This window comes from Sus scrofa, chromosome 4 (genome assembly GCF_000003025.6).
Source record: "Sus scrofa isolate TJ Tabasco breed Duroc chromosome 4, Sscrofa11.1, whole genome shotgun sequence".
NCBI classification, from domain to species: Eukaryota; Metazoa; Chordata; class Mammalia; order Artiodactyla; family Suidae; genus Sus; species Sus scrofa.
This window is the reverse complement of record NC_010446.5, coordinates 3,748,100-3,766,654: the sequence shown is the minus strand read 5'-3', so window position 1 is coordinate 3,766,654 and position 18,555 is coordinate 3,748,100.

The window sequence follows — 18,555 nt, the reverse complement described above, 5'->3', positions numbered from 1 at the left end:
TAGTTTGGAATGAGACATGTGAGAAGGAATTAAGTCTCCATGTCGCAAAGAGCAGTAAGAGCACGAAAAATTCAGGAAGACTCGTCCTATAGCAGCTGTGATCAGCCACGTTGCAATCAGCATTTCATCCAGGAAAATAACTCCATCCATCATTTTAGTGTGGTCATCTTGAATTATGTGGTTTTCTTGTGGTTTGGCTTGTATTTCCTTTGTAAATTTTCTTTGTTTCTGTTGCCGTGTTAGGGAGCTTGGTGGTCTTCCAAAGTAAGAACAGAGCCCTCTACTCTGTTAACTCCACTTCTGACACAACTCGCTGGGATAAACCTGGGTTAGGTGCCAACAGACAGATGAAATCTCCTTTGTCTGGGCCTCAGTCAACAACTAAAATAAAAACATTCTAACTTCAACCTTTTTTCTCCAACTTCAGTGGACATGTTCACAATCCATAGTGAAAAGCTTCATCTCCAGGAAATCTCAAAGCAGGGGAGGATAAAGCAAAAATAAAATGTGAGGCAACACTGACAGAATGTAAGGTAAAAATACACTATTCAACAAAAACAGTTGACTACTGTCACACGTTCGATATGGTACAGAAAAACTAGACGGAAGACAAGAAAATAGAAGACACGAACAAAATTAACCAAAACTGTATCTAACGGACATCTGCAGGACACTCCGTCCAACCACAGCAGATGCATCATCTTAAGCACACCTTCTCCTGGAGAGACCATGGAGGCCATGAACCTAATCTGCATAAATTTAAAAGACATGAAATCGTACAAAGTATGTTTTCTGACCACAGTGGAATGACATTAGAAATCAAAGCAGAAGGAAATTTGGGAAAGTCACAAATACGTGGAAATGAAACCCTACATTCCTAAATAACCAAGAAGTCCAAGAGAAAAAGTCACAAGGGAAATTAGGAAACACATCGAGATGATTGAAAACAAAACCACAACATACCAGAACTTAAGAGATTCAGCTGAAACAGTGCTTGGAGAGAAATTTGTACCTAAAACAGCTGTATTTACTTATTTGTCTTTTTTCTTTTAGGGCCGCACCCACAACACAATGGAACTTCCTAGGCTAAGGGTCAAATTGGAGCTGCAGCTGCTGGCGTACACCACAGCCACAGCACACAGGATCGATCCTTAACCCTCTGAGTGGGGCCAGGGATTGAACCAGCATCCTCATGGGTCCTAGTCAGGTTTGTTACTGCTGAGCCACAACGGGAACTCCCGGAAAGCTCTATATTTTAAAAAGAGAGGCCTCAAGTTGACAGCCTAACTTCCTACCTTAAGAAAATAGGGAAAAGGTGCTAACTAAACCTGAACCAAGCAAAAGGAAGGAACTTAGTTTAAGAGAAATCAATGAAAACCATACAAAAACAACAGTGAAAACCATAACTTGTTCTTTTAAAAGACCCACAAAGTTGACAACTTTAGGTAGACCAAGAGAGAATACTCAAATAACCTAAAATCAGGAATGAAAAAGAAGACGTCACTAAGGATTTTACAGAAATAAAAAGGAATACTGTGGACAAGTTTATGCCAACAGATGAAATATCCTAAATGAAATGGTCAATGCCTAAAAAGACAAAACTACTCAAACCGACCGAAGAAGATAGAAATCTGAATAGACGGGTAACAAGAAGAGACTGAATCAGTAATCAAAAAACTTCCAACAAAAAGGCCAGGACAAGATAGTTTCCTTGGTGAAGTCTGCCAGTCATTTAAAGAATTCATACCGAGTCTTCCCAAATTCCTGCAAAAGAAAAAGAAAAAGAGAAGAAGAGGCAAACACTTTCCAAGTCATTAACTGAAGCCAGTATCATCCTGATACCAAAAGCAAACAAGATCACGAGAAAACCGTAGGTCAATATCCTTTATGAACACAGGTGCAAAATCCTCTACAAATTACCAGCCAACCAGATCCAGCAACATATAAAAAGGATTATAAGACACAACCAAGAGGGATTTACCCCAGGAATACAAGATTGGTTCAAGATTGAAAAGCTGCCAACGTAATACACCATAGAATAAAGAATGAAAACCGCACAATCACCTCAACAGATGCAGAAAAAGTATTTGACGAAATCCAAATCCAACACCCTTGGCTGATTGCAAAAAAAAAAAAAAAAAAAAAAAAAGAATTCCCAGTCGTGGCTCAGTGGTTAACGAATCCGACTAGAAACCATAAGGTTGCAGGTTCGATCCCTGGCCTCGATCAGTGGGTTAAGGATCCGGCGTTGCCATGAGCTGTGGTGTAGTTCCCAGACGTGGCTCGGATGTTGCTGTGGCTGTGGTGTAGGATGGCTACAGCTCTGATTAGACCCCTAGCCTGGGAAACTCCATATGCCTCAGGTGCAGCCCTAAAAAGACAAAAAATAAATAAATACAAAAAATAGAAAGGACAGAATAAACTTCTTTGCAGAACAGAAACTGACTCACAGACTTTGAAAAACTTACGGTTTCCAAAGGAGAGAGTTTGAGGGATGGGGGGATGCACTGGGGTTATGGGATGGAAATCCTATAAAATTGGATTGTGATGATCATTGTACAACTATAAATGTAATAAATTGATTGAGTAATTATAAACAACAGCAACAACAAGAACCCAACACTCAATCAAAAATAGAAGGGAGAACATTTTCAACCTGAGAATGAATGTGTGTTTATCAAGGTTATCAGATACATGGTCAGTATGAAAAAGTTTCATGTCTAGATGCTAGCAAGGGGCCTTCAAAACCTGTAATTTAGGAACAGTACTGTTGGGTCTCCCATGTCCCACAAGATGGAAAATGAGCTCTTACCCATTACTCCCGCCAAGTGCAATGGAAAACCTGGACGTTCTGTAGGAGACAAATATAGAAGGACTCTGTCTCATGGAGAGAAGGCAGACACTTAGGCACCTCAGGACCCTGGGAATGGCAAGGTGATGGGTTCCCTGGGTTTTCTTTCTGCCTCCTGTATCCCAGACTTGGAGCTGAAGAAAATAGCAAGTCAGAAACACAATGGCTGCAGCCAAAAAGCCCCAACCAAAGCCTGTTCTCTCTATAGCCACAGGCCCAGGAGAGAGGCAGCCTGGCAAGACCTTCTAGACCTTCTGCACAATAACCACCCCATTCCACACGGACGCCACAGGAGAAAGCTGGCCCCACCCCTGCCCATGCCAGCACGTGGAGCTAGACTTCCTCCACCGATGGGGGGCTCTGATGAGGTCCTGTCCATCTCACTAGGATGAAGCCAGGTAGGGAGCCAGGGCTGTCATCTCTGCCCACCGGTAACAGGGCCCATCTCCCCTCCCCCAGGTCACTGTAGACCACGTGGGCAGCCAGAACCCTCATCCCCACCCAGAACCAAGCAGGAGACCCTCCTTGGGCATCACCGGAGGGAGGCCCGGGAGGAACCCTGCCCTTCTGCCTGTGCGGGTAGAGGAAAGCTGATGGGAAGGCAAAATAGGACCCTCGTTATGGAAACCGGTCTGGCTGTTCTCTTCAAAGATTAGCTTTCACCTGCCTTTTCATCTAGCAGTTCTGCTCACAAGGTCAGCCCCCCACCCCAGATAAATGGAGGTTTATAGCCACACAAAGACTTGTGCACAAACACCCCTGGCCGCTTGACTTGTAATTAAGCCAAACACTGGAAAACAGCCCAGATAGCCACCAACGTGTGAACGGGTAGACGCGTTGTGGTATGTCCATGCCATGAAACACCACTCGGAACAAAGAGAAACAAGCCACTGCTCCATGCAGCCCCATGGAGGAATCTCAAAATGATTATCCCCAGCGAAGGGCGCCAAATCAAAGACATACATAACGCAGGATCCCTTTTTAAAAATTCACTGCGGTGACAGAAAGCAGGTGTGTGGTTGCCTGGGAACCTGACACTAGGAGGAAGCATGTCAGGGAGAGAGTACCAAGGGAGACGCAGGAAAACTTGGGGGAAAGTGATAGATTTGTTCATTATCTTCATCCTCTGGGCTCATCCTTCCTGACAGAACAGAAGGGTCAAGAACATTGGTAAGTTAGATGCCTTCATTGGCTAAAAAATCAATTTTTCCTCTATCTAAATTTGAAAAGAAAAATTATAAAAGGAAGGTTTGGAGCAAAATATAAGATTTTATCGCTCAGCACTCCTGAAAAGCTTTTGCCGCCATGAAAACAGACCGCTGTCACAAATGCACGGTCCTGCTTGCGTAGGTCTGCAGGCGGAATCCTGAAGTCCACGTGCCAGTTCAGAAACAAGGGCCGAGCACTGGAGCTCACAGAGCTGAAATGCTCTGAATCCAGGGAAACCAACTGGCACCTTCGTGAGCAATAAACCGAAGTGTGTAATGGATCAGGACACTATATTTTAATAAATGGTCCAATCATCTGAAGTTACAATAAATAATTCACCCTCCTCTCTCCCTCAGCACTGCAGCTTGGAAGGTACCTGTTAAGCTGCAATCATGGTGCAGCACTCAGGGGGTCCTTTCTCCAAATTCCAGTCTTAAACGCATGACCGGATGGCTCCTAAAAATTAGCAATGCCCTGAACTCTTGTATTTGCTGCAAATGAGCAAGTATAGACCCGCGGTGTTGCAGTGGCCCGGAGCGAAGAGCGGAGGCTGAGGCTCTGCCCCTCTTCCCCTCCCTCTATGGTATGGGCCCCCTGGGGTCACTCATTTCGGAAAGCCTGCCATGTGGCTAGATACGTCACTCAGGCTCTCCGACTAGGACGCCTCCCTTTCCAGGAACTTAGCCCAAATGCCTCCAAAAGTGGGACCCACACCTTTCAAGCTGTGCTCTTTCAATCACATGAGGCAACGTCAAGGAGCATCTTTATACCGGCTCAGACACCCCCACTCTCAAGAGCATTCCTCTTGAAAATCAACTCTTTGTTCCTTAAATCCATCCCGACTCAAACTAAATCCATGCAAAGAAAAATGTCCCAAAGCGTGTGGTGTTTTTAGAAACCTCGTATTAACTACCCTAAATATGGAGACAGGGCAAATGAATTCCATGTCCTCCGCAAAATACATCTCCAGCTCCTAACACACTTATTCTCTCCATTTTTTTTCTGGACCACCTACTCTGTGTTGGTCACTTTTCCAGCACTGCTGATCCAGCTGTGAAAAATGAGTCAAAAACTCCTGTCCTTAGAGAGGACGTTGTGGAAGGGGCAGCACTGGCCAGAAAGAACTAAAAGAAATAACTATTCAAGTGTGGGCGGAGGTCCTGCCTGTTAGAGAGGAGAGCAACGTAGCCAGTGGAGACAGGGCCCGCCGGGGTAGAGGGATGGGGAAGACCGGTCAGGGAGGCTACACGGAGAAGGTGAACTTGGGCATCGGATTGAAGGAGGTGGGGCCACCCAAGCATTGTGGAACGGGGTTCCCGGCAGGACAGACAGCGAGGCCGTGCATGGAAGCAGCGGCATGTTGGAGGGTCTTCCTGGAGGCCCGTGTGGCCGAGCAAGAGACCAGAGTCAGAGGGTTAATGGGCGAGATCTCCGAGGGCCTTGACCTTCAGGAGGTTGGTCTTTTGCTCCAAGTGAAAGAGGGAATCACTCAAAAGTTTTGAGTGGGAAATGACGTGACCCGACGTGAGACGTTTTGTTTCCGTTTTCGGATCGAGATAAAATAACAGTACCTAAAATTACTCTCACCGACTCTTTCTGAGTGTACAGTTCCGTAGGGTTAGTGCAGTCACGTGGCTGTGTTACTATTGCCAGAACTTTTTTCATCTCACAAACAGAAACTCTGTTCTCATTAAACAACCGCCTTCCCCTCCGCCCAGCCCAGGAAGCCACCATTCTGCCCTCTCCACCAGCTTGACCACACAAGGTGCCCGTGTGAGTGGGTTCACACAGTGCTTGTGGTTCGAGGACTGGTTTGTTCTGCTCAGGGTAATGTCTTCAGGGCTCACCCATGTTAGAGCCGGTCAGAATTTTCTTCCTTTTCAGGGCTGAATTATATCCCGTTGTGTGTATACACCACATTTTAAAATCCATTTATTCATGAACAAATAAGGTCATTTCCTCCTTTTGGCTGTTGTGAATAATGCTGCTGTGAACACAGGTGCACAAAGAGTGCTCAAAGACCCTGCTTCCAACTCCTTTGGATAAATTCTCAGAAGTGGCTGGATCGTATTGCAATGCTGTGTTTAATTTTTTGAGGAACCACCACGCTAGTGTCCATATGATGTTGACTTAAGCTTTAAAAGGGCGCTCTTGCTGCGGTGTTTAGGGCCAGACGACAGGAGGGCAAGAATGAGCTCATGGAGGTCACCAAGGAGGCTGCCCGAGACGTTCCCTGCCGGGCTCCAAGATGGAAATCTGCATGTGCAGAACGTGTGCCAGGGGTCATTGCATTTGTGTGGGAAGGTAGAAAAACAGGATTTAGCAGAGGGAGGGTTTGAAAAGAGATGCAGGTGCTAAAAAGCCCCACTTGATCCCATGGGTGGGCCTCGGATGCTGGGCTGGCCCTGGTATTGTCCAATGTTGAGATGAGAGGCTGGGTCTTTCTCCCCGCAGTGGCCGGTCACTGGATGCACGCTGACTGCATGATGAAGGTGTGGCTTGTACTGGGCAGTTCCCTACGAACTTGTACTCCCAGTTCCCACGAGGGAGACACAGAGCCTTGCATCACCAACCCTATCAGCACAGAATGTGGGCTCAGCTCGGAGGGGTAGGGTCTGGGCAGCAAGTACACCACGCACCCTCCACAGAGGCCACTGCACTGATTGGTGCAGCTAATAATGCGTTTGGCCAAGGCCTTAGCGGTTAAGGTGAGGAGTAGTGCTGAGTTCTTCAACTGTCTTGAAAGTAGAGGAAGAACTGTGTGTCAATGAATTGGATATCTGGGGTGAGAGACACAAAACAATTAAGCCAAGCCAGAATGAGGTCAAGGTTGTTGACAAAGCAACCAGAAAGTTCAAGTTGCCGTGATCGGAGATGGAGAAGAGTCTCAGAGCAGGTTTGGTGGTGATGCTCCAGAGTTTAGTTGTGGACATGCCATTCAGCCCATAGCTGAACATACAAGGGTGGGTCTCCAAGCAGAGTTTGATGTGGGGGTCGGCAGCGTCTGGATGACACTGGAGGCGAGGAAGTGTAGACAGGGAAGGGGAAGGTTGGAGGAGTCACTGCAGCAAAGTCCAACTCCAGGGGAGGGAGCCCGTGCAGTCAGGGTGTCGTCGGCTCTCCAGTGGCGCCACCATGCTGTGTTCATTCTTTGTCCTTTCCAGCTGCAGGTGCCCTGGAAGGCTGTCGCCTCCTTGACCCATCCCATGCGCTTCCTTGCCCTCTGGCTTCGCCTTGGGTTCAGCCAGTGGGCATCCCCTGTCAGGACATCAGAGGGGCACAGGGAGCAGTGGGGACCCTCCCTCCTCCCAGCCACCTCTCCTTGGGGCAGTTCTGACAGGACCACACCCTCCAGGACCACACTGGCTGCCTCCTGCCCCCTTCTTGAGCTCCAACTCCCCATGAGCTCCTGGTAACAGCATCAGCACCTTCATCCCTTCAGGTCTGAGAACGGCGACGCTTCCTGGGGTGGTTATTCTCCGGGGGAATAACCACCCTGTGCTCTGCCACACTTACCTAAGTAGCCCCTTCATGAAACAGCCTCCTTAAAATCCCAGCTGAGTACTTCACCTGCCTTTGCCAAGCCCCCAACTAATGTGGATGTTGTCCTGAAAGAAAAGAAAAATTTAACAAGCGTGAAGGAAAAAAAAAAAAAATGAAATCAACAGATCAACAGGGGCTACTCAGAGTTGAACGAAGTTGCAGACTGAGAAATGACCACAGGCTTTCACAGCAGGGAACACATGTCGATATTATTAAAAGTCCAAGGTCATGTCTTGTAGCAAGGGGTGACAAAGGCTCAGGTTGGTTTAAAAGAGAGAAGGAAGAAAAGAATTTGAAAAGGCAAGAGGAGACAATGACAGGCGGAGTTTTCCTATAAACTGGAGCAGAAAAATGGAACAGAGCAGGGACGGAGAAGAGATCAACTCTGGGTTTTTAGGATGGGAGAAATAATAGCCCGCTTTAGTGCTTAGGGGAGAGAGCTGGCCAAGCGGAGGTGATGATGCAGAAGGGAGTGGAGAATCCTTGTCTCCCTGTCCTTGAGTGGGGGGAGGGGCTGGCCCCCAAATGCTGTTGGCAGAATTTATCTGCAGTACCCAGAGAGAAGGCAGAAGGTGGAGGGACAGAGGCTGATAGGTGGGGAGACGTGTGGGTGTAAAAACAGGTGGAATTTCTTAGGAACTCTGTTTTTTGAACTAGAAGCCATACCATCACCTGTGAGTGAGGACGAGGGAGAGGGACAGTGTGCCACTGCGTAGGGCCTGGGAGAGGGACTGGACCTGGGGGAGGAGTGAGGACTGTGGAATCAATCACATTAAAAAGCCACACCTTAGAGATCCAGAGTCACCCACTTCACTCGAGACCGCCCGCCGTTGCTGTGGGTTCCTCCTGCCCTATTTAGCTACCTGGATGCCGACACGGAGCAGGCAAGAACTCTTTACTTAGGTTTGGGGTTTTTCCAAGAGAGTGCCACAAAGCCAGAAAGGACAAGAGCTGGGAGGTTGTACAGACAGAGAGAGCTTGTAATGCCTTTTCGGGAATCAGCATGTTAACTAGGAGTGTGAACGGCAGGGCAGGGGTGTGACATTAGGGACGGGAGGAATGATCTGGAAATGTAGGTGGGGTATTAATGCATCACCCCACCCACGATACCCGGAAGGGAACAAGAGGATTTTTGTGCACATTCCTTGTTCTCAGGGCTTTAAAGTCTGATGGGAAGAGATAGGTTTCTCCTGGTGTGGGGAGGGGGTTGCCGGGCTATCTTTGCAGACATCCGAAATGCATGAACTTTGTTTGCAAATTCTGATTTAGGATGCTTCACAGAAACATGACAGGTAGGTAGCATTGCTCCATTTTACAGATGAGGAAATTCATGCTTAGTACTTGTCTCATGTTGGAAGAGCCAGGATACTTCAAACCAAGTGTCCTAGTCAGTTTGAGCTGACCTAGCAACACAACACAGATGGGGTGGTTTAAATGTCAAACTGGTTTTCTCATGATTCTAGACTGGGGAGTCCAAGGGGATGGGAGGTCAATTCGCCCCTGAGAGGGCTCTCGTCCTGGCTTTCAGATACCTGCTTTCTCTCTGTCCTCACCTGGCTTTCCTCCAAGCCTGGGCACCACAGAGGGTTAAGGGGAGAGGGAGAGATCTTTTTTATCCACCACGGGTCTTCTTGGACTAAGACCTCTTTTAATTAACGCCTAAAAGCCCTACCTTCAAATACCATCACACCGCAGGCTGGGGCTTCAACACGGAATTTACTGGAGCTGCGTAAATCCGGTCCACAGCACCAAGATCTTCTGATTCCCGAATATTGTCTTCTCGCCACTCGGTCTAAGATAGACAAATGCAAAGAAACTTCTAGATGAAATAACAAAGTTCAGTGGACACGCCCTTTCCTGCTGGCCTCAAAATCCTTTCAGCGGTACCATATAAACTAGAGACTACGTATTATATGCATCTGATATATGTAAAGGAACAGTGTCCCACAGATTTTGAAGTCTGCCGTAGAGGTCCCTGATAAAGTGCGTGAAAACGAAACCTCAGCACCCAAGTGTGATGTGATACTGAGACCGAACCCGAGTTCACTCTTCCTGCCACACGACAGGCCAGGAAATTTGGAGATGAGTGTGGGGACAAGGATTAATGACGTTAATCGGAAAGCCCGCAGACTGAGAAGAGGGCAGACTAGAAAAAACCAGCTCGCCTCAGTCCAATTCAGGCTCCTTTCTACAGAGGAAAGGAGGGGGGGGACCCAGCGGTCACTCCCTAACTGTCATTTGCTTGGGGGAAGGTCCCGGGGCAATGCTGACCAGTGGCTGAACTGGACTCTAAAGGTTGCTCACTCATGGTTGCTCACTGACAAGACCATTTGTTTTCAAGTGACAGTGTTCCAGTTTGCTCTGGCTGCTGAAATAGCACCCCGGGCTGGATGATTTAAACAACAGAAATTCTGGAAGCTACAAGTTCTGGAAGCTAAAAGTCCATGGTCAAGGTGTCCTCAGGCCTGGTTCCTTCTGAGGCCTCACTCCTCGGCTTGGGAATGGCCAGCTTCTCCTTCTGTCTTCACCTGGTCTTTGGTGCCTGTTTGTGTCCACATTGCCTCTTAGAAGGATTTGAGTTACACTGGCTACGGCTCACCCTCCTGACCTCATTTTGACTTAATTACCTCTCTAGTGACTCTGTCATCATAGCGTCACATTCTGAAGTCTGGGGATTGAGTCTTGAAGATTCCAAGGATTTCGGGGTTCGCAGTGCAGCCCATAACAGACGTCAACCTTGCGTGTGCGGAGAGTGCCCCACAGCATGAGGGTGTGTTTGTAAGCGATAAAGTGAAGTTTGGGAAGTTCACAGTCCGTCGAGACCTCTTGACTCTTTGGGTTGCAGAATGGGTTTTGGAGTTAAGATGTAAAGGGGAGTTCTTCCTTCTGATTCTTGTATAAGTCTTCATTCTTGATTTCTTATAATGAAAATAGCTTAACTTGTATCGAAAAGAATGAAATGTTTTGGAACAATAAGGAGAGGTCTGCGTCACAAGGGCATTTTGCACTTCGTTTCTGAAACAAGGCTGCGTAGACTCATGCTGGCCCAGTTTAGTACCCACACTGGGCGCCTGAGTTTTGGGGACTTACCTGCCCAGATGAGGGTCCCCCACCCCCTCCCAGGACCTCAGTGCTCTCCTCTGCAAAGGAAGGCTCTGGCTGAGATGATGTCTCCCATTTGTGAATGTCTACACCCACGGTCCCCGTAGGTTGGGTAGGAAACAGTAGGCAGAAAAGGACCCTGAGCGAGTTCTAAGCTTCGTGCTGGTACCTAGACCGCTGTGAGAACTTGGGGAATTGGCTTTCCTCTGCGGGCAAGTCCCTCGTTAGTAAAATAACCAGCTTGATTTAGATCAATGGCTTTTTACTTGTGTCTGGAGTATTCTGACCAGAAGTAACTTCACAGAGGGCTGAAAGGGCCCGTGAACAGGGGCCGCTCTCCTGCCATACATGGACTCCCTACCAGTCTGTAAGATAATCCACTTCCAAGGAAGTTTTTACTGAGTGGAGAGGGGTTGATGGTGAAAAGTGGCTTCTCACAGAGAAAGGAATGTGAGCGTTTTAGGAGGCCTGGTGGTTTGAGACCTGAAATACCGAGGGAAAGGCAGAACCTTCTGATGTGTTCAAGCATTTCTATCTGAATAGGGACTGTGCGTAGAGGGACGCTTGAACAGGTTATATCTGGCCAGCTCACCGACGTCGTGGGCTCTGTTAAAGGGCTTGACTCTTGCTATCCTCTATGTATTTATAAGCATGCTGGTTCATGACTATACCTTGGCGAATTGTCATGATATAGCAGTTGATTTACACTGCTGTGTTAATTTCTGCTGTACAGCAAAGTGATTCAGTTATACCTATATATACATTTGCAACTAATTTTCCATTATGGCTTATTATAGCATATTGAATATAGTTCCCTGTGCTATAGAGTAAGACCAAGTTTTTTTTTAATACTCTGTTAATACATGAGCATAATCTATTTACTTTTATTGTAATTACTGATAACGTTTGATCATTTTTATCAGTACGCTTTCTCTTCCTTTGCTTTCTCTCGGATTGATAGCTGTTTCTTGCTTTTCTCTTGTCCTTACAGATTATTGATTCTCTTTTTTCCATTACTGGTTTCTCTTAAATTTCCAAAATATAGACTTTCTTTCTTTCTTCCTTCCTTCCTTTCTTTCTTTCTTTCTTTCTTTCTCCCTCTCTCTCTCTCTCTTTCTTTCTTTGCTTTTCTTCCTTCCTTCCTTCCTTTCCTTCTTTCTTTCTTTGTCTTTTGTCTTTTTAGGGCCACACCCACGGCATATAGATGTTCCCAGGCTAGAGGTCTAACTGGAGCTGTAGCTGCCGGCCTACACCACAGCTCACAGCAACGCCGCTAACCCACTGAACGAGGCCAGGGATGGAACCCACAACCTCATGGTTCCTAGCTGGATTCGTTTCCACTGTGCCACGATGGGAGCTCCCAAAATGTAGACATTTTTTCTAACTACATAATGAAGTTACTCAGTTTCATTATTTTTAATGATTTTTCTACCCTCCAAAGGATTAGAACTCCAGCACTCCTTAATTAGAGACTCCTTTTTTATTAAGGCATACGTTATTGTGACTCTCTAGTCTTTTCCCATGCTGTACACAAAAAATGAGCAGTTATTATTATTTGCTGTGATTTTTCTAAGGTAAGATTTAGTTAGGTTAATTAACATGGTTTCTTGGTTTCTCTTTTACTTTTGTCTTGCATTCTAGCACAAGTGTCTGGATTCATTTCTTGTCGTAATATATCCTTATGGAGCTTGGGTTTCAGCAAGAGGCAGAGAGAGCTAAACTTTCTTTGTGTGTCTGAAAGCATCCTTGTTTCCATTTGCTTTTGAATAATGGTATAGTTTGGGTTGGTGTATTTCAGGTTGATATTTCTTTCTATCCCACATTTTGAAGAGTTCATCGGTATCCACTAGTGTTGATTACATCTTTCCAGAGGTTTCTTTGTGCATAGTATTTGTTTCTCTTTCTGGTAACTTTTAAGAGTTTCCCTTGATCTTTTACATTCTGAATTTTTACCACAATATTTCTAGGTGTGAATTTATTTTCTTCCACTCAGCAAGATTCCTGTGTGTCTTCAACTATGGAAAAGTTTTCTCCTAGAATATTGCTACATTTGCCACCCTACATATATCCAAGTTCTGGAAATAATACTGATGTATGTCAAATCACCACGATCCGTCCCCAGTGTCTTATAAAACCGTTTTCACATCTGTCATCATTTTGTCCTTCTGTCTGTTCTTAGCGTGTCGCAATTACCTCCCAGGTCTCCGTTCTCTCTTCATTGTGTCCAGTTCAGAGTCGTTCTACCTGCTGGCTTTTAATTTTATCAACTTTAGTTTTTTTCCAAAATGTCTAAATGCTTTGGTTTCTTACCCACCCACTTCCTCATTTTTCCCCGTTGTTTTTGTCATGTAACACTGCAAAATTTGACAGAATTTTCCTTCTTTAGTTTCCTCTCATTTTACTTCCAAGTGCACTTTCATCTTTATTTCTTTTAGAGTTTTAAATTATTATATTTATAAATATAAATTATGTGTGTATATGTATAAATAAAATGCATGCATCTTTGCATATTTATAGGCATGTCTATATTTGATGTAGTAGATGTAATTATACGTTCCTAGCAGGTGTTGTTTAGTATCATTCTCTATTTTTTTCTAAGTCCCCATTTTAAAACCACATGTAATATCGTCAGCCCAGGACCCCTCTCTCACAGGGGTGCTCCTGATCCAGGTCCTGGGTCAGGGTGCTGTTCTTCCCAGCTCTCAACCTGGGCTGCCTCTGCTCATTTCTGCTCCTCCGGGAAGTCAGCATCCTTCTGGCCACAGCCTTGGACCCAGATCACAGCTTTCATTTGCCTCTTTTTAAGGGCAGGTTCCTTCGCTACTTTGAGCCCCTTGTCTCATGCAGTGATCCTGGACCGCCTGTTATCATGCACTGAGCCTGAATCCCCCTATTATGAGTCCCTACAGGGTTTGAAAGGTGGCTGCACATGTGTGTTTCTGGCCCAGTATTGAAGAGGTTTGCACCGCGTGTCCTTACTTACAGCAGGGTATTTTCCTTTGATTTCTGATTCATGGAGATGTTTGTTTTTATTTTCTGTGTCACTAACTCTACTTCTTTAAGTGTATCTGTATGAATGCCTGTGCATATGCACAAGCACACACCCACACCCCATCATATTTCAAATTACATAAACTCAGCCTTAGTCCCTAGATCATAGAAGTAGGAATGGTAAGGTTTCACTGTAGCAAAATGCTCCCGCAAATCGGGAGGAGGAGCTGGGTTTTGCTGGAAGACGACTTCAGAAGCCTAGCAGGAAATAGAGTGGGAAAAGCAGGAGCTGCCAGGCCCGGGAGCCTGGCTTTGTGTCTCTGCCCGCCAGCCACTTTCTCCACGACGGTGGGTCAGTTACTGAACCTCCCCTGAGGTTCACTTTCTTCATCTGTAAGATGGGGGTGATTGTGCCATTTACCAGTAGTGTTTGGAGGGTAAGCACACATCCTGTGCTTAACTGTTCTGACTGCGATTGACTCTGGCCAATTCCTCTGCTAAGTAGTTCGAATGTGTCCTTTCCATCCATGACCACAAAACCCAGCCAGGTAGGTTTCATTACTCAAAAGTACGGATGTAAAACCTGAGGCTTAAGAGAGCTGAAATAATTCACTTGCCTGAGGTTGAACAGCAAGGAGGCGATGGAACTGGCATTTGTGCTGCTTCCACCTGGCTCTTAACCAATAGCTTTTATTTCCCTCTTCTTACTGAGAAGGCCAAGTCTGAAGGGAGAGGGAAAGAGGGTAACAGTGAAACAGAGAGAGTGGGGTTTGGAGATGAGGACAGGCAGGAAGCAACACAGGGGCTGAATTAGAGGTACGATATGAGGGAGCCGCGCTCCCAAGAATGAGGTTCACCCATCTGTCTTCTGCAGACACGAGCTGAAAGCTTGGCTCCAGGGAGACAGACAAAGGTCTCAGCTGGGGCACCTCTGCTTCCCAACACGGGAACCTTGGAAAGTCACTTCTCTTTCTGAGCCTCAAGTTCCAAGGTGAGACTGAGAGGCCACACACTGCAGGCTTGTTGGAAGGATGAAATGAAGTAGCATCTCCATGTGTGAAAATGCCTGCATCAGTACTTGTCTTAAAGTAGGACTGCAGCCCAGAGTCAGACTCCAGCCCAGTTCACCTGGAAGCTCTTGCTTCTTTCACTCCATCTGGCTTCCCACTAAGAACAAGGCACCTGATCCAGGGCTCCAGAGACAAGCAGAACTCGAAGAGCACAGAGAGAAGATGGGAGGGGCTTTCCAGTTGGGGAGGAGGCTCCAAACTAACCACAGGCCTTATTTATTCATTCTTTTCTGAAGCTTTTAACCCTAAAATTCTTTCTATGCCTTGGTAATGACGCCAGATTAGAAACCAATCTAAAAATCTTAAAGGTGAGGGTGCCTTCCTCCGTTCCTTCTTCTTGTTTTTTATGCCAATCTTGTAATTAAACACAAATCTTGAATAATGCAAGCCTATAATTCATGCAAATTGATCTCTAATGAGATGGAAACCAGCCAAGTTTTAATTTGTTGAACTTTTGGGAGATATAGTATAATGAGTTGGAAAGAACAGATGCAAAACTGTGTCCCCCTTTCATCTGAAATGAGCCCAAACATTTCATCTCTGAGCTCAGTCTCATAGGCTGTTAATATCTTCAAATACGAGTTAACATTTTTGCTTAAGGAGAAGATCACTTATTGCAGGAGCATGGAGTTACCTTTGCGGAAACTTCACAGTTTTCCTGGTTCCCCAGATTCTTTAGTGACCTCACTGCCTAAGACTTTTAGGCCCTGAAAGCGAACTCAATCCATTAATGGTCTGTAATTGACAAATGCTCTAAAGGCAGCCTTACCCAAAGCCTCAAGATTTGTTCGAAAATAGTGGGCAGTTAGTTCTCACGTGGGGGAAGGGGGAAGGAGCTCACGAACTCTGTGCGGGTGGGGATGCTGCGGATGGAAGCCAACAGAGAAGAACATTTCAGGCAGGACTCATTAGAAAAAAGGTGGACTGTGACTATGCAGAGGATGTGTTAGCACTAGACAGCTCGTGCTCCTCCCTGAACTGGTACCCGCAAAGGAGGTAAACAGTTGCATTTCTCACTGCACCCCTTCTCCAGTCACAATCCCCGCAGTGGTCCAGGTCTTTCCCCTGAACAACAAATAACACTCCACTCTTGGACGAAAACATGGAAGAAACCAGTATGCTGTGTATGTATCCTTGGCTGGGTAATAAGCGGAGTGGGAGGTGGCAAAAATATAGTCCCTTCCTACACGAAGTTCATGACAGAACAGAGCTGTACCTGAGGTCCCCACAACAGTTTTCTGGGGGGACTCAGCTTATAGTCATACTCACGGCCCAGCTGTATTCGAGTGAAAAGGATACAAAGAAAAATCAGTGAAGAGACCAGGTACCTGAGGCAAAATCCAGAGGAAACCGGATCCGAGCTTCCAAGGGTCTTCCCGCGGCAGAGCACTTCATTCCTGCAGCAGTGAGACGTGAACCGCCTGTCAAGGCAGACTCCGGGGAAAGCTCCTTAGAGACTCACTGCCCACGGTTTCCCCGGGGCTGCTGATAGAGGCAGCCTGCCTAGCCCTCACCAAACTCCAGATCCCCAGGAAGGAAGCAGGACTTCAGCGTAAACCACATTGGTTGTATGGTTTAGGACAAGGAGCCGCTCTCATCTGACCTGGGAATCATAGAACCCTCTTCAATCCCAAGTTCCATCCAAGTTCCCATCTCCATCCAAGGACAAACCCTGTAGGAAGACTTGCTTAGGATGACACTCCAGGGCTGCTGTGCTAAGCTAAGTCTCTTTTCCAAAGGAGGGTTATCACTCAATGCAGACTTCCACCCATGATACTGGAGAGCACAGCTTCGTCCAAATAAGAATACGGGAAAAACTGGAGTTGCCTTCATGGCACAGCAGAAATGAATCTGACTAGAATCCGTGAGGATTCGATCCCTGGCCTTGCTTAGTGGGTCAGGGATCCAGCATTGCCATGAGCTATGGTGCAGGTTGCAGAGGCCGCTTGGATCCCGCGTTGCTGCGCTTGTGATGTAGGCTGGTGGCTACAGCTCCAATTAGACCCCTAGCCTGGAACCTCTATATGCTGAGGGTGCAGCCCTAAAAAGAAAAAAAAAACCCAAAAAATTATTTCTACACTGGGGCAATTCACAAAACTTTATTACAGCTTATTGTGGAGACAGTGTGATGGGGGCCTCAGGTGAGCGAGAAAACTGAGCAGGGGAGGAGGAAAGTCCTTGCTGAGCTGGGTCTTGAGGGATGAAGAAAGTGGGTGGAGAGGGTGTGGGAAGCCAGCCAGAGGGAGCAAATAAATTGTTTGGAGAATAAATGTACTGATTAAACAGGTTCCTTCATCCTGCCTGTATCCATCGCCTACTGCTGCTGTAAACACTTGCTAAAAAGGTAGTGGTTTAAAGCAGCACAGATTTATTCTTGTACAGTTCCAAAGGTCAGAAGTAAGAAGTGAGCCTTGCAGGGTCAAAACCAAGGTGCCAGCAGGACAGCTCCTTCTATAGACTCGGGGGCACCCGTCTTCTTGCCTTTCTCTGCCCTGGTGGCTCCTGCTCTCCTTGGCTCATGACTCCTCCCTCACGTCACTGCAACTCTTTCTTCCATCAGCACATCTGCTACAACTGCCTCTGATCCCTCACTTCCCTTTATAAGAACTGCTTGTGATTACACTGGGCTCACCTGGATGATAAGCATGCTCTTCCCATTGCAGGTCCTTAACTAATCACAGCTACACAGTATCTTTTGCCACATAAGGTGACATACACATGTTCTGGGCATTAGGACGTGGGCACCTTGGTGGGAGGGGGCCATTATTCAGTCCACCATGCTGTCATTCACCCACTCATTCATTCAAAATATTCATTGATCTGTTAGACACCATGCACTGCACTAAGCAAAGAGAATTTTACATATACTCGTGCACACACACACCCCCAGTTGATAAGTATGCATGTGTATGTTAGGTGACTTGGTCAAGATCTAGCATCAGTACCCAGCAGAGGAGTAAGAAGTGCTGACCATACAGAGAACCATCAGAGAATTTGCTGGGAGCATCACAGTGCGAGCAGATAAGAAAGGGTCTTGACGGTGCAGCAGAAAATCCATTCCTCTCAAGAAATATTGTGTCCCAAGACAGCCCCAGCCTCAAAAGACAGAGTAGAAAGTTCAGCAATTCAGAGACTGGATATAAAATATTCTTTCCCTGAAGCTAGATGAATTCCTTACCCACTGAGGTTAATAGCCTGGGTCAAGCAAAGAGACTAGGTTCGTACGAAACCAAAGAAAAATGGTCTGAGATACTCAGATGCCAAATTATGGAATATGGTTACTCAGCCAATGCTGGAGTCTATTTTTTACAGGGACTTGACAAATTCATTAATGGGTAATGACAATCTGAGTTGAGGATAATTAAAATATGCTCACATATGTATCATCATATTGGTAGTCAGAACTCCGATATATGACAGCATCAATCAAAATGGTTCAGTCTGGGATTTAACACCCAGGTTGAATGTGCCAGGCCTCCCTTCAAGTTGTCAGGAGAAATCCTCTCAAGATACATTTAGTGAGCTCTTAGGATGTTCAAGGTATTGCATCAAGACAAGATTCACAGCATCTGATCTCTGGGAGTCTGCCAAAGGAGACGCAAGTGCAGATAACCATGCACAAACCTGATCTTGAGAAATGAAGCCTGGGTAAGTGCAAAGCACCCTGAAGCCCTGGGAGGAAGTGGACTGACTCGAAGAATAGCACAAAACCCAGAGCGGGCACATTTTAAGTTAAGCCTTGAAACCAGTGATGGTGATAATGGTGGTGGTGTGATGGTGGTGAGATGA